Source organism: Diabrotica virgifera, chromosome 8 (assembly GCF_917563875.1).
Source record: "Diabrotica virgifera virgifera chromosome 8, PGI_DIABVI_V3a".
NCBI classification, from domain to species: Eukaryota; Metazoa; Arthropoda; class Insecta; order Coleoptera; family Chrysomelidae; genus Diabrotica; species Diabrotica virgifera.
The window spans coordinates 195350495-195367178 of record NC_065450.1 but is presented as its reverse complement, the minus strand read 5'-3'; the positions used below and the strand labels follow the sequence as shown (position 1 = coordinate 195367178).

Here is a 16684-nt window from a genome sequence, read left to right as displayed (position 1 = left end):
GTAGGGTTCCTGGCACACATTCGCTGAAGTTTTATAGCGTTTTAACTTCGGTTCGGTATAGTTGTCCCTGCTTTTGCCCCAATGCTTCAGGATCTTGCCTATACTTGTAACATTACCAATGGCCGGCCTTAATAAGGTGTGTGTCAGTGAAAATTATTTTAACTTGGACAATAGGTGGAATTCTAAACATGATGATGATGATGGGATTGATGTGAGTTCTTTTATTCATTTAATTAAATATATTTATGGAATTTAAAGCTAATGCAAAACAGAAGCGATAATGTTTCAGCCTTTTTGTGAAGTAGACTAGTTTGATATTTGTTTTTGTTTTGCGTATCAGTATTATACAGAGTGGAGTTTTATATAATTAATATGGAACGTTTTATATTATTTCTTATTGGATTTTTATAGATTTTGGTGAGTAAGCGTCTTGTGATGCGGCCGATATTATGGTGGTATTTATTTACATTGTTGTCAGACCTTCCGTTTTTCTGGAAATCTGCTGAACTTTCTTAGTTTAAATAGAACACCCTATATATTTTTTGCGTTTTGAAGTTCTCAAATACTGATTATTTTTCATGCAATATTCTTTATACCTAAATGTCATAATTTCGGAGTTATTGCTACATCGTTTAAACCATTTTTACAAATTATAAAAATCAATTTTTTCGGCCCGGCCAGATATTATTTTATTATTGGATTATTATATTCGGAATACAAAAGTTATCTTGTAATTTCGTTATACAGCAATATAATAATTATTATCATAATTATTTATACAGGGTGGCCAAAAAAATAATTTTTGAATTAAATTAATTCACACAAAAAGAAGAATATATGTAATTTATTTAATTCAAAATACATTTTACTGCTGTCAGAAAACAGAAAAAAATGTTTATTTAACAAGTAAACGCATTGCTTTTCGCTTAAAATCAATGTTAAAGCTGCCACTCACCTCTGTTTCTTGGCAGTTTGAACATCTAAGCGAAAAGAAATATTTATTTGCCATATAAATATTTTTTTCTCTGTTTGCTGACGGCAGTAAAATGTAATTTGAATTAAATAAATTACATACATTCTTATTTTAATCGTGTGAATTAATTTAATTAAAAAAATAATTTTTTTGGTCACCCTGTATAATTAATTGTGGCTATGTTTATATTACTGAAAAGAGAATTAAATAACCTTTCAAATAAACTATCACGCGACCCCTATTCTCATTTAAAGAAATTATCGACCGCACGTCATCACGCCCAGATGGATGACGTCACTAGTATGATATATATGCCAAAAAATCATAATTTAAAAATAAAAATCGATCTGTTTCGGGATTTTTCTCAAAAATTTCGCGTTCTCGAAAAAATGAATTTATTCCATAATTTTGCCACTCACTATTAAAACTTACTGTGTATAAGTGTATACAAGTATTTGCTTAATTTCGTATTTCATTACCGTGCATATCTACAGTGTTTTTATCTGAGTTTCGGTAATATTTTCTTTTCCTCTACCTCCGCTAGTCAGAGCCTATTTTACGTCAAATCAGGCCCGAGGCACTATTTCAGGCCCCTAAATATAATTTAAATAATAATAGCTTTTTTAAATGTATTAATTATAGAAATATAGTTGCACAAGAAAATAAAATTTTTATTAACAATAAATAAAATTTAATTAAACATTGTTTAAGGGGATAGGCGCAAACTTTCGGCTTCAATGCTATTTAAATGCATTCGTTTTTTTCGAAGCCTGTGAAAACTAATAAGTATTTTTGAAAAATTTAAACGCAGAATGAAAGATTACGTTACAACCGAGGACCGAAAGTCCCTGAAATCTTCGATAATGTTTATTTTAATAAGTTACAGGGGTGAAAAAAGGAGAAAGTTGAGAGTGATTTTTAATTTTAAATACATATCTTATTCAAAAGAAACTTTTTATTTATTCTAAGGGACATTCGGCCCTCGGTTATAAATGTAATCTTTCATTCTGCGTCTAAATTTTTTAAAAATATTTATTAGTTTCTTGAGGATTCGAAAAAATGAATGCATTAAAGAGCATTGAAGTCGAAAGTTTGCGAATATCCACTTAATTATAACTCTTATGGTTATCATTGCCTGTTCGTAAGGCCGCATATGAAATGCCTCCCGAAAAAGGATTTCTTACCTGTCGCTAAAATGGTCACATACGAATTGCCTCCCAAGCTTTAAATACATTACATGCTTCTAATCTCTATGTGAAGGTGAGACGTTGTCACATCTTTGTCCCTTTGTAAGTTTTTGGCAAAATTGGTATTTTGTTATTTAATTTATTTTAGTTTCAACCTTTATGTATTAAACATTATTGACAGTAGGCGGTATTTATAAATTTCAACTAACTTATACATATGCAATTAGTTTTATAAACATTATAATATATTTTATAATAACCATTATTTTTGGTTAGTAATAATTTAAAAAAAAATATTTAAAACTTATTTGGAAAATATTAGAAAATGTGTATAGAAATATAAAATTACAAAATATTTTTCCTAAATTTATATGTAGCCCAGTATATGAACGGGAAATTCGGCGATACCGTGTAATTTTCAGGGGCAACTCCGAATTGCATGAAAACTTGGATTTTGGTTCTACTTACCCTCCACTTCAAAGTTGAAATTGTCCCGTTGGTTGCTTTTACTTGGAGGGTGACAGTCACCCCTTCTCAGGGGTGAAAAAACACGATCAAGATAAGACCGCAAATGGATAAATTGACTGATTTTAAGCAACTTTTGTTCTATAGAGTTTTTTACGTAAGTCAATACTTTTCTAGTTATTTCCTTTTAAACATTTTGATTTTTCGACAAAAAAACACGTTTTCAGACGGTTTTTCGCAAATAACTCAAAAAGTAAATATTTTATCGAAAAAAATATTCTTAGCAAAAGTGTAGCTTATAAAAAACCCAAAAAATGATGTATCAGTAAAGTCTATCAAAAAACAAAGTTAAAGCTCATGAAAAATACGTTCTTATTCGTCTAATTCCAAATCGAATATTTCAAGGTGAAATCGCCGAAAAATTAAGCACTTTTCGGGAAAACCCCATTTAAACTTTTTTTAAAGTGTTTATAAAAAGCTTTGTTTTAATTGTTAACAAAAGTTTTAGCATTAAAAATAAGCGAGTTACGCTCAAAATAAAGTTGGCCCTCTTTTTTTTTGTAAAAAGTCATGCATACCGCTTTACAAACAATTTACTTACCTATCTATTTTTTATATGATCTGTCAAAAATAAATTTTTGATTATTTTCTTTATTAATTCTCCTTTTCTTTGGATGGTTCCGGGGAAAATATGGGGGTGTATTATACAAATTTTTAAATATCACCCGTACATGGATAATCGCTGAAAGTTTTTTTACTCTAGCATAGGCGGTTCAGATGGTACAAAAAGGGGTTTTTTTAAAATGTATCACCCTGTAATTAAAAAATTTGCAATTTCCCTTAAATGAAACCTATACCAAAAAATCAGCCAATTATTTGTGATTAATGGGTCTCTTCTTAATTTTCATTACAGTTAGGAAAAATAATTTTTTTTTTAAACATCTTTTTTAAAAATTTGTCGATTTTGGGGCGTCACCCTCGCTAAACGGTGGGTGATAGGATAGGCATATTCTGTCGGGAAATAAATAGTAGAAAATATAGTTCTCTTCAATTTATTATTAAGTAAATTTTTTGTAAAACGTACAGGAAGGGCTACGTTTCGCAAAAACCACAAATTACCCCCTTTAAAGGGATGAAAAGGGGGGTTCCGGGGCGAAATTTTTTAAGAAAATGTTAGTCTCATAATAAGCACCCCTTGATATACCAGAAAAAAAAAATAAAACCGGACTTGTGTCCATTTTGCGAGATTTTTTTGTATAAAATTATTAATTTATGTTTTAAAATGTTGTATTCAAAATATTACGTCTTAACAACAAGGGAGGATCCAGGACCGATTTTCGGGAGGGGCCATAAACTTTTTTTGGGGAGGAGTACCCGAAGTATGAGGGTAATTTTTAAATATTAGGGTTACAATGGTGAGTTTTAAGTCACTTTTCACACACTTTGAGAAGTGCCTTAAAACTCACCTTTCCTGCCATAGTACCGATTAATACACATTTCTTCGGATCCAAGTGCAGTTCTTTCAACAAGTTTAATACTATTTGTTCCAATGCTTCTCCTGCCAGGCCTTGTTCTTTCCCTCTTTCTTGATTTTCACTAATTATTTTTAGATTCTCATAAGCGTCAATGAATTTGACAAAGTCTTCACGAATGTTGTTATTGTGTATGTATCCCAAATTTAGAGAAAGCTGTTCCACGTGGGATACGTCAGTCGTTTCGTCAAATATTATTTGTTCAATTATTTATTCACCACAACATGTTATTAATTGATTTTGACTGCTGCTACTAATGCATGTTGCTCAGGAAGATGCTGTGGATAGGTGTTATTTAAGAGTTTTGATGCGATTTTAAACCTTAACACTGTGGTGCTAAGGCAAAACCCGATATGTCAAAAAACGTGATTTTGCAGCAGATGAGTTTAAAAGTTCGCGGTGTTGTTGTAATAGTGGACATGTCGGAAACAATTTTATTATCTACTGGTTACATGGATGCGTTTAGCCATGTAGGGTTTTGTCATCACATTCTTCATCGCTCAAGGTACATATTGGCATTAAAAACGAAAAATCGATAATTTTTGACATATCGGGTTTTGCCTTAGTTCCACAGCAATTCCCCCGATTCCTAGGTCCGGCATCTTCGTCCAGAAGCATAAGGCCATCATCACGATGGTCTCTTAGAGGAATATTTTGTCGACCTAAGAACACTATAGACCCTACTATTGGTCATAGTTTTTCTTTATTTTTTGTTTCTGTTTAGACCTCTGAGAGTCTATTTGGTCAATGACTGACTTTTGAGGGTTGCGATAACTTTTTAGAAAATTCAGCTCAACCTGAACGCACTCCTTGTGGTATGATGTTTTTTCATGGGTTTATATGACTCCGTCTTTGCTCATGAGTTTGGCGAAAGATGTTAAAGGTTTCGTGACAAGGCTTTGGGCTGTCATCCCGTTATTGGATTGTGACCATATTTTTCATTAGAAAACGCAATATTTATAAAACAATTCCTTTTGACTGTGCGAAAATACGAACCAACTCCTTTGTTCTAAGTGCTAGTGACCCAAGTAACGCTTCACTTCTTTTTTATTCTTTTTTTTTCTGTGATTCTGGCCTTGGTTTTAGAACTAGAACCTTTAGCCACGTAATTGTATAACTTATCACTAACTCAGGTGTAATGTGTAGTGTGTGTGTTGAGTAAGTGTCTTGTTACTTTGCAAAGTCGACGTCATTGTCTTTGCAAAGAGACGCTAATTGTATCCGAACGTCTGCGGTCCCTCCGGTGAGTACCGATCCCACAAGGACAGACTTTTTTTATTCTTTGTGTCTATAGAATATGGAAATTCATACGATTTTGATGGCTGTCAAGATCGTTCTTACAATTGGCACTCTGTAAAATTATCAACATTTTGATTTATAAAAACCCAAAAGTCATTCTTGAAGCTTCTCCGTTACTTCTTTTTTTCAATTCTAGTCCAGCAAACGTATTTATCCCTTGTTTTGTACATATCTATGTGTTTGAAATTAAAAACATTTGAACTGCAAATATTTAAATTTATATTATTCTAAATTCTCGGAGGGGGCCATGGCCCCCATGGCCCCCTCCCTGGATCCGCCCTTGCTTAACAATGAATAGTGTACGTACAACATCTAATCAAAGTTCCGCGCCTAAAATTTCCGTTTTAAACAACTTCAAAAGCAAGACCTGAGGTCTGACGTCACAGGCCACTCGTATCGTTTGTCCGTTCGGGGTGGGCCATTGCATTTAATGCAGTTTGCCCATAGATAAATAATATACATAGTTGAAATATCTTGTTTTACTCTGTGGCAAAAATGATTTTTTCTGTGACAGGCAAAATATTAACATTTTATCTCTGTTGACATGTATCAAAAAGTTCTTTTTTATGAAATTACTTTGTTCGTTTCTTGTGTTGAAGAACAAAGAATAAACAAGTAACTTAAAAATAAACAAAACTTTTAGTAATAAAAGTAAGAGTAACTAAAAAGTATTAATGCTACTATAGTATGCGGTCTACAGTCGGGTTTCTACTATAGCTTGCGGTCTACCGAGGGATGCGGTGTAAGTATAAGCTGAGATGATAAAGATATTAACTTGTAAAATTACAATAATGATTCTTCTTATTTATGCGTATTATTAACTTTGTAAAGAAGGATTTTGTTGCTGCTAATCACCATAATATTTTCTCAGAAGGCTTTGAACACAATAATGAAAGGCTCCAGTAGGTACTAATAAACATTACAATAAAATATAATCTTTATTATTATGCAAATTACACCGTAATCTTTTCCAGGATATACGAAATCCTTCGATTAGAGGTAGGTAGATCAAACCCACGGGGTAAACCGTATAAGTACTATAATATAATGGTACCAAACTATTGTTATAAACGGTTTAAACATGCTTATTAATAACTCTTACTTATTTGCCTTGACACCTAGCATTTCTCCAATAGAATAGCTTTTACTACTTTTTATAAAAGTTGCCACGATGAAGACATCAACGGTAGGTAAGTTAGTCAAATTGACCTTTTGAAAAACCCTCGTCCGTCATATTATGCGTTTTAAACTCTTTACAAGGTAGCACTCAACTTTATCAATTTCAGTTTAAAACTAAGCTGATTGGGGAACTACTTATTACAATATATAAGATGAACATAAATAATACCTAGGAATTTTTCATTAAAGACGATTAAAATGTAATATACCCGTGATACCTACCTTAATCGCGTTGTTTCTGCCGGTTCACCGTGGCCGGTGACGTCGAACCAATAGAAGGACGTTCAAGAGCCTCCTAAGATATTTGAATTTTATAGCATTTTCAAAACGTCGTAATTAGCGTACTACGGGTTAAAAATATTTGTTTTTTTCGCATGCAAGCGTTTTAAGATCATGTTACCTTATGTTTTTTAATATCATTTTAATATTTAAAAATTTTTGCAAGTTCCCTATTGCCCTTAAATGAAACCTATACCAAAAAATCAGCCACTTATTTGCTATTAATTGTCGCAGGGTTTATTCTTAATTTTCAGTACAGTTAGGGAAAATAATTTTTTTTTTAAAAGCATCTTTTTTAAAAATTTGTCAACTTTGGGGCGCCACCCCCGCTAAATGGTGTGTGATAGACATATGCTGTCGGGAAATAAATAGTAGGAAATATAGTCCTCTTTATTTTATTATTAAGTAAATTTTTTGTAAAACGCACAGAAAGGGCTACGTTTCGCAAAAACCACAAATTACCCCCTTTAAAGGGATAAAAAGGGGGGTTCCGGGGCGAAATTTTTTAAGAAAATGTTATTCTCATAATAAGCACCCCTTGATATACCAGAAAAAAAATAAAACCGGACTTGTGTCCATTTTGCAAGGTTCAACCTCTGTTTCCTACACTAATGTCTATTTTTATAGATCGTAGGTTGAGTGTACTTACATGACCTCAAAATGCATTTTTTTTTTTCGAAAAAAGCGTATAATTTTTGTTCAGGTGGTTACAGGTCTAATTTTTTTTATTTTGTTTATTTTATCAAAAACTATATTTCTAATTTTTTAGGTTTTTTCGTAAGACGTGCCACAAAAAATCTAAAACTGACTTTTTAAGGGTGTTTGAGAAATTTCCCCATTTTATAGAGTTCAAAATAGATCAGACAAAGTTTTTTTAAAGGTATGTAATTTAAAATAACTAAATTTTGGGTTGTTTGAAGGTGTTTCTCCCATTTTTGAATGTACTAAAGGAGAAATGGGAGAAACGCTTGCAACTCCCTCCCAAAACAGGGTAGGTTTTTTGTAGTCTTTTTGGGAGTTTGTAACGTGTTTTGCCCAATTTTTTGAATGTCTTACAAGGGCTCAATTACTTCTAATTATATATTATATAACCTAGAAAAAAAACTTTAATTTGATCTAGTTTGAAGTCGATAATATGGGGAAAATGTCCAAAAACACCAAAAAAATCAGTTTTTCGGGTTTTGGAAGTGGAGAACCTTACATAAAAAATCTGAAAAAATATATGGTTGTTGATAGAATACACAAAATAAAAAAAGATCTGCAGTCATTTTTAAAAACAGTTATACGCTTTTTTCGAAAAAAAAGCATTTTTAGGTTATGTATACTCAACCTACCTACGGGTCTATAAAAAAATAGACATGGTTTGTAAATTAGTCCTGTCGCCAGGGGGGGTACAACGGCCTCGTTAATTCAGATGGACTTACCCAAGTTTTTTTTATGTATTTTGACCCGTAGAACACGAATTTTTTGGGTAACAGTTGATCCGGATGTCGATAAGATTGTTATAGACCAAGAACTTGAGGAATCAAATAACAGCGATTTTTGGCAAAACAAAACAATATTTTGTATTTTTTGGGTCTTTTAAGCAAAAAATATTTCTACAAGTTTTTTAGTAGGATGCACAGTTTTCGAGATAAACGCGGTTGAACTTTCAAAAAATCGAAAAACTGCAATTTTTAAACCCGAATAACTTTTGATTAAAAAATAAAATAGCAATTCTGCTTAGCGCCTTTGAAAGTTCAAGTCAAATTATGTCGGTTTTGATTATTTGCATTGCTAAAAATTTATTGTGTTATTGTTAAACAAAGCTACAAACAACTAGTGCGTGAGTGATGTTTCTATGATTTCTCATTTAAAATCGAACGAGTAGGTAGAATAGGTACTAGTGCAATCAAGACTATTTCTACGTTACATGCGTTAAAACACATGTAAAAGCACGGGAAACCCTACGTGTTTATAGCTTTGTTAAACAATAAAAAAATAAATTTTTACCAATGGAAATAATCAAAACCGATATAATTTGACTTAAACTTTTAAATGCGGTAAGCAGACTTGCTATTTTATTTTTTAATCAAAAGTTATTCGGGTTCAAAAATTGCAATTTTTCGATTTTTTTAAAGTTCAACCGCGTTTATCTCGAAAACTGTGCATCCTACGAAAAAACTTGTAGAAATATTTTTTACTTAAAATGGCCCAAAAAATACAAAATAGTGTTTTGTTTTGCCAAAAATCGCTGTTATTTGATTCCTCAAGTTCTTGGTCTATAACAATCTTATCGACATCCGGATCAACTGTTACCCAAAAAATTCGTGTTCTACGGGTCAAAATACATAAAAAAAACTTGAGTAAGTCCATCTGAATTAACGAGGCCGTTGTACCCCCCCTGGCGACAGGACTAAATGCCTGAACTATAGATGTGAATTTTTTGAAATATTTAAATTAATTGCATCCCACCTAAAAAGAGATAAAAACTAAAAAATTACTTTTTGGGGTAGAGAGAGGGGTGGGGGATAAGACTGCACCGTCCTATTTTTTAATCACACAAAACACGTAAAACATTATAACATTATAACATTATAAACATATATGGTACATATAAACACGTGTAACATTATTAAAAATTTGATTCAGGTTGCATCGATTTCAAAAATAATGATTAGCCCCGCCAAAACTCGCACAAACCCTTAACCTTGAAATCATGGTTTTGGGAGTTTGATCGTATTTACTTATCCCATTTTTGAATAATATCAAGAACTTTGTTACTTCACAAACTTCACATTATATAATATTTAATTAAAACTATAAAAAAAATCTTGATTTGATCTTTTTGAAGTCTATAAAAGATAGCAATTACAATTATATAACTATCCAATATACGATACGATCAAATGGTTTGCTTTGCAAAACCCTTAAAAATAATATAACAATAATAAATTTAAAATAGCGATGAAAATTTGAATGATTTATTGTCTTTAGAGACTAGAAATTGATAAAAAGAAGATTATTCCAAGTAAAAGTTTTGCTGATATTCTTTTTAATTCTTGGTAATACCTATATTTATATTACAATTTTTTCTATGGAATAAACAGTGGCCCTCGTGATTTTTACAATAGGGGAGGCTATTACTATAATATATCTATTAAAAAAAATGTAATTTAAGGCCCTATTTGTTTTGACCATTTTTTATCAGTGTGTCGCATTTAAGATGAAGGCAGCCCTATATTTTGGTTATCAAAATAAATACAGATTTGAAGTTTTGCACTATCATACAGGTTGAAGGTTCAAATTTTTTATGATACTCAACTGAAATGATTTTTTTAAACGCGAATCCACAAACAAGATAAATTTTTGATATTTTGGTTCGCGTTAGAGATATCGAAAAAAGATATTTGAACAAGTTGCTCCAAATATTATTCCAACTCCACATACCAAATTTCATGAGAAAATTCGCACTTTTAGTTTTTTCATTATTTTTTGTAGTAGGACCCTAAAATTGGTGGCCCAGAGAACGGACTCTACCAGCCGGCCAGCCTCCCTTGCTAAATCTCCGGGCAGCGTGTGCTTAAGCGATAATGCAGCGTTTAACCGTCCGTTACTTGCACACGGTGCGTGAGACCGGCCATGTAAATAACTTCCTGTAACTCTGATTGTAGTGGAGATTTTGAATTGCTGCTGCATATACCTCTTCAGTCGTCAGTCAACTGTGGGTGAAGTCCACGTTCAGTGTAAAAAGTGTATTGTACTTTTATTATTAGGCAACACGGTGCGGTACACCGGGTGCTAGTATTTGTGCACAAATTTTTGTGTTTGGATCAGACATCGATAGTTTTAATTAGTAAGATAATTTAAGATTTTTTTCTTATTTTCAATGTTTATATATTTGTTCATTTATATTTAGATATGGATTACTAGAAGGAGAAGCAAAGATTATTAAAATTATTTGAGGAAGTATCGACTGACGAGGAAACATATGAAGATGATGATGAACAAAGTTACTTCTAATTAAAGTATGTAATATAATGTTGACACAAACGCATATCTACAAAATTAGATGATCATATAAATATTCATTAGATAAAATATTTGTACACAATTTTGCAAAAAAAAAATTTTTTTATGTATTGCTGACCCATATTTTTGGATCCGCTCTTCAGCACCGTGCGCGAGTATGCGATCACAAAAAATTGGCGCGAGTAACGGAAGGTTAAGCGGTAAACATACCAACGCGATCTCGACGCGATGGCAATCACGATGGCGATCACGATTCAACTCGTCTACTTGTTTGCTTCAGACGAGTTGGATCGCGATCGCCATCGTGAACGCTATCGCGCCGTTATCGCTTCGGTGTGTTTTCCGCTTTAAGGAGACCGGGTCTCCTTAAACGCTGCCGCGCTGCGCGGAGCTTTAGCAAGTGAGGCTGGCCGGCCGGCAGCCTCCGTTCTCGGGTCCACCAATTTTAGGGTCCTAAAGTCCTAACTACAAATAACGAAAAAACTAAAAGTGCGAATTTTGTCATGAAATTTGGTATGTGGAGTTAGAATAATATTTAGAACAACTTGTTCAATTAATTTTTTCGATATCGCTAACGCAAAGCAAAATAGCAAAGTAAACAAAACAGTGTAGCGTATGTAAAAAATTTATGGGGAGGCTAAGCCTCCCTTGCCTCCTCTGACCAGCCGCCACTGGGAATAAAAGTTAAAAAATATTTGAAAATTGCGTCGATTTTAATCTTATTATGTTCAAATTATAATGACATGTTATCTCATCACCTGTGTTTAATCATCAATGAGATAATAAATTTAACAAACAATGTCAACGACTGAGCTTATATCTGATATAAATTACTGATAAATGTACTCTAAAATAGCAATTATATCTATATTTTTATTATTAAAGATAATTTAAAAATATTATGTTCTCAGTAGACCCTTAAAAAAGAATAAAACAAAAAGACAGAACTAATGAATCAGAGGATATTAAGTGTAGCAGATGAACAACAGGGTTTTCGTACGGGAAGATCCGAAGATCGTGTACAGATGCAATATTCGTCATAAATGAAATGGCTGAAAAATCACTAGAGTATAATTTCTATGTCTGATTGATTTAAAGAAAGCATTTGACACATTAAGACTCAAAGATGTAATGCATCTTCTGCATAATAGAGAAGTTCCCATAAAATCTATTGCAAACATCTACCAAAACAACAAAATGGAAGTCAGAATAGATGGACAAAATAGATGAAATCATCGAAAGTGCCAACAAAGGAAGAGGATACAAAATGGGAAACAAAGAAGTAAAAATACTCTGTTACGCAGACAACGCAATATTGATAGCCTAAGATGAAGATAGTCTGGAAAGATTTGTCCACACATTTAAAATAGGAGCAAAAGAATTCAATATGACAATTTCATCTCAGGAAACTAAAACAATAGTAATCAGTAAAGAACCAATCAGATGAAAAATAGAAATTGATGGCGTCAGTATTGAGCAAGTAATGAAAATAAAATACCTTAAGATTACATTGTCCAGCTACGGAGACCTGGACAAAGAAGTGAGAAATCAAGTACAGTAAAACCTCCATATAACGGACCTCTATTTAACGGACTTCGGATATAACGGACAAAAAATCCGCTTAAATATAAAAACAAATAAAAACATCCTGTTAATATTCTACATGCTAAATAAATCCCTGCCCGTTTCATATTAAAACTCTGATAAGGTATGGTTCACCTCAGATATTTTCAAAAATTGTTTTTTTAAAGAATTTGTGACTGCAATGAGAAAATTTCGAGAGAAAAAACTGTGAATAGCGCTGGAAGAGGTAAAATGTTTATTGATTTTAGATAACGCTCCTGGTTATCCCTCTGAAAATATTCTACGTTCAGAAGATGGCAACTTCAGTTGTGTTTTTGCCAAAAAAACAACATCGCTTATTCAACCTATGGATCAGGGAATAATTTGGCAACCAAAAGAATATATCTCAGACAGTTTTTAAATGAAGTAATAGTTGTATTGCACGATGAAGATAATGCAGCAGATACAAGAGGGTGGCGCGGTGTTTTACCTTGCAAAACTTAGTGTTATAAGTCGGTTCGCTAAACTCTCAGATACAATTGCCTAGTAGACCAGGGCGCATCTGTAAAAATATTAATACATTTGGACGTTGAGAGGTGACTCAAATTTTTTTGCAGAAATTGCTTGAAAATAAATCAAATAATAATATTTGAGTTATCCTCCCTCTCAAAAAGGTCCGGAACATTGTTTAAATAATCAAAATGTCAAAAAATTAAGGAAAAATTCGATTTTTTTCTTAGTTTTTTGATTATAACTTTAAAAGTATTCATTTCCGAGAAAAGTTGTACTAAGATAAAAGTTGCGTAATTAAATTTCCTACAATATAGAATTAGTTAAAAATTTAAGAAATAGTCACCCTTGTTGGAAAATAGCAAAAATTGTGAAAAAAACATACAAAAACAAGTACATATTCGCATTTTACGTTTTTCAACCATTTATGCTACACTTATGACCTTCATATTTCACCCAGAAAAACTTTATGATACAGTAAAACAATATTGTAAATTTCATTAAGATCGGTTTGATAGATTTTGCAAAATAAATTTTGCAATCCAGCTTTCGTAAAAAAAATTCATTTTTTCAAAATGTTACAGGACTGAAAATAAGGCAGATAGCAAGTCGAAAATTTTTTTGCATATAGAAGTGTACTGTACCTGTCATTTTCAATTTCGCAAAATTAAAATCGCTTAACACCCCGGCGTCAGGAATTTTTTTAAATAAACATTAATTATTGGTGCTACGCGCAGGACAGCGGATAGGTTGCTCTGATTGGGCATTCCAATGACCTTTGATAATATTTGATAAATTTTAATTTTTATGACATTTCGATATAAATAAATAAATTCGTTTATTGCTAAATAAAAACACATACTCTATCCTTTGAAATAACACTTTTATTAGCAAAAACTTTCTTTGTTCATATATTTTAATTTAAATAATAAAAGTTTATTATTTTTAAACATATGCAATTGTTTAAACAATATTTCACAAACAATAATAAAATTAATTGGATTTTTGTGGAATTAAAAAATTAAAATACAACAAAATATAGAGTAAGAAAATAATATATTAGATAAAGATTGGAAGAAATTTTGGTGGAAATCAACCTGTGTGAATCGAACACCGCTGTCCTGCGCGTAGCACCAAAAATTATTGTTTATTTCAAAAAATTTCTGACGCCGTGGTAATTAATCGATTTTAATTTTGATAATTGCAAATGAAAGGTACAGTACACTTCTATAAGCAAAAAAAAATTCAACTTGCTATCTGCTTTATTTTCAGTCCTGTAACATTTTTAAAAAATGAATTTTTTTTGCGAAAGCTGGATTGCAAAATTTATTTTGCAAAATCTATTGAACCGATCTTAATGAAATTTACAATATTGTTTTACTATATCATAGAGTTTTTCTGGGTGAAATATGAAGGTCCTAAGTGTAGCATAAATGGTTGAAAAACGTAAAATGCGAATACTTGTTTTTGTATGGTTTTTTTCGCAATTATTGCTATTTTGCAAGTAGGGTGACTATTTTTTAAATTTTTAACCAATTTTATATTGTAGTAAATTGAATTACGCAACTTTTATGTCAGTACAACTTTTCTCGGAAATGAATACTGGTAAAGTTATAATCAAATAACGAAGAAAAAAATCGAATTTTTCCTTCAATTCTTGACATTTTGATTATTTAAACAATGTTCCGGACCTTTTTGAGAGGGAGGATAACTCAAATATTATTATTTGATTTATTTTCAAGCAATTTCTGCAAAAAAATTTGAGTCACCTCTCAACGTCCATCTCAAAACAGATCCGCCCTGGACTATAGTGATTTTAGTAAGTAATTTTGCCAATTTGGTAAAATTGCCAAAAAAAATAATTACTAAATAGTTAATAATTACTAAATAGTTAGTAATTTTGCCAATTTAGGAAAAATTGGCCAAAAACAAGAAAATTATCAACTAAAATCACTAGCCAGTTGTGTCTGAGTTTAGCGAACCGACACAATTTGAAATCATCAATTTTTAATTTTGCTGCAGCATGAAAAGAGGTGAAAAGCAAATATTAAAAAATGGTTGGAAGAATTTGTTTCATGGCCAAGATGCAGACATATTTTTAGAAGGGTTGATATAAAATAACAGATGAAGTTATGAACATAAATAAAAAATAAGGATGGAAGTGAAGGTGGCAAAAAAAACAACACTGCCAACAATGAAGTTATCAGAGACAAGGACGGATCTCAACGATTTAATAAATATCAGATAACGCAGTTCAACTGTATTAAACGCATGTCCGAAACTTCAAAAGAACAACTAATCTCCGAAACAATTAAATAGAATTGAAATATTTTCTATTTTAAACCTATTTTTATATAACGGACTTTCGGCTTTAACGGACACCTCATCCCCCAATTAGTCCGTTATATCGAGGTTTTACTGTACAAAAAGCAAATAGACTGGCAGGATGCCTTAATAACACTATATGGCGAAACCGACATATTAACACTGAGATGAAGTAAAGAATTTATATTATAAAGCCAGTGTAAGAACAGTAATGACATAGTATGCATCAGAAACAAAACCCGATACGGCCACAACACAAAGACTACTGGAAACGGCAGAGATGAGAGTACTGAGAAGAATTATAGAAAGTACGCTGAGAGGTCGAAAGAGGAGTGAAAAAATTAGAAGAAAATGTAACAAGGGCGGATCCAGGGAGGGGTCCATGGGGGCCATGGCCCCCTCCGAGAATTTAGAATAATATAAATTTAAATATTTGCAGTTCAAATGTTTTTAATTTCAAACACATAGATATGTACAAAACAAGGGATAAATACGTTTGCTGGACTAGAATTGAAAAAAAGAAGTAACGGAGAAGCTTCAAGAATGACTTTTGGGTTTTTTATATATCAAAATGTTGATAATTTTACAGAGTGCCAATTGTAAGAACGATCTTGACAGCCATCAAAATCGTATGAATTTCCATATTCTATACACACAAAGAATTAAAAAATTCTGTCCTTGTGGGATCGGTACTCACCGGAGGGACCGCAGACGTTCGGATACAATTAGCGTCTCTTTGCAAAGACAATGACGTCGACTTTGCAAAGTAACAAGACACTTACTCAACACACACACTACACATTACACCTGAGTTAGTGATAAGTTATACAATTACGTGGCTAAAGGTTCTAGTTCTAAAACCAAGGCCAGAATCAGAGAAAAAAAAAGAATAAAAAAGAAGTGAAGCGTTACTTGGGTCACTAGCACTTAGAACAAAGGAGTTGGTTCGTATTTTCGCACAGTCAAAAGGAATTGTTTTATAAATATTGCGTTTTCTAATGAAAAATATGGTCACAATCCAATAACGGGATGACAGCCCAAAGACTTGTCACGAAACCTTTAACATCTTTCGCCAAACTCATGAGCAAAGACGGAGTCATATAAACCCATGAAAAACATCATACCACAAGGAGTGCGTTCAGGTTGAACTGAATTTTCTAAAAAGTTATCGCAACCCTCAAAAGTCAGTCATTAACCAGATAGACTCTCAGAGGTCTAAACAGAAACAAAAAATAAAGAAAAACTACGACCAATAGTAGGGACTATAGTGTTCTTAGGTCGACAAAATATTCCTCTAAGAGACCATCGTGATGATGGCCTTATGCTTCTGGACGAAGATGCCGGACCTAGGAATCGGGGGA

At 32.2% G+C, this 16684-nt stretch overlaps 1 protein-coding gene across 1 annotated transcript in view; it reads left to right on the top strand.

The window, feature by feature from the left end:
- Window positions 1–192: 192 nt before the first annotated feature.
- LOC114340034 (uncharacterized) overlaps window positions 193–16684 on the top strand; it is a 75728-nt gene continuing 59236 nt past the window's right edge. The window contains exon 1 of the mRNA XM_050659252.1: window positions 193–211. The gene's annotated coding sequence lies outside the window, so the exon portion shown is untranslated. The remainder of the gene's footprint in view (window positions 212–16684) is intronic.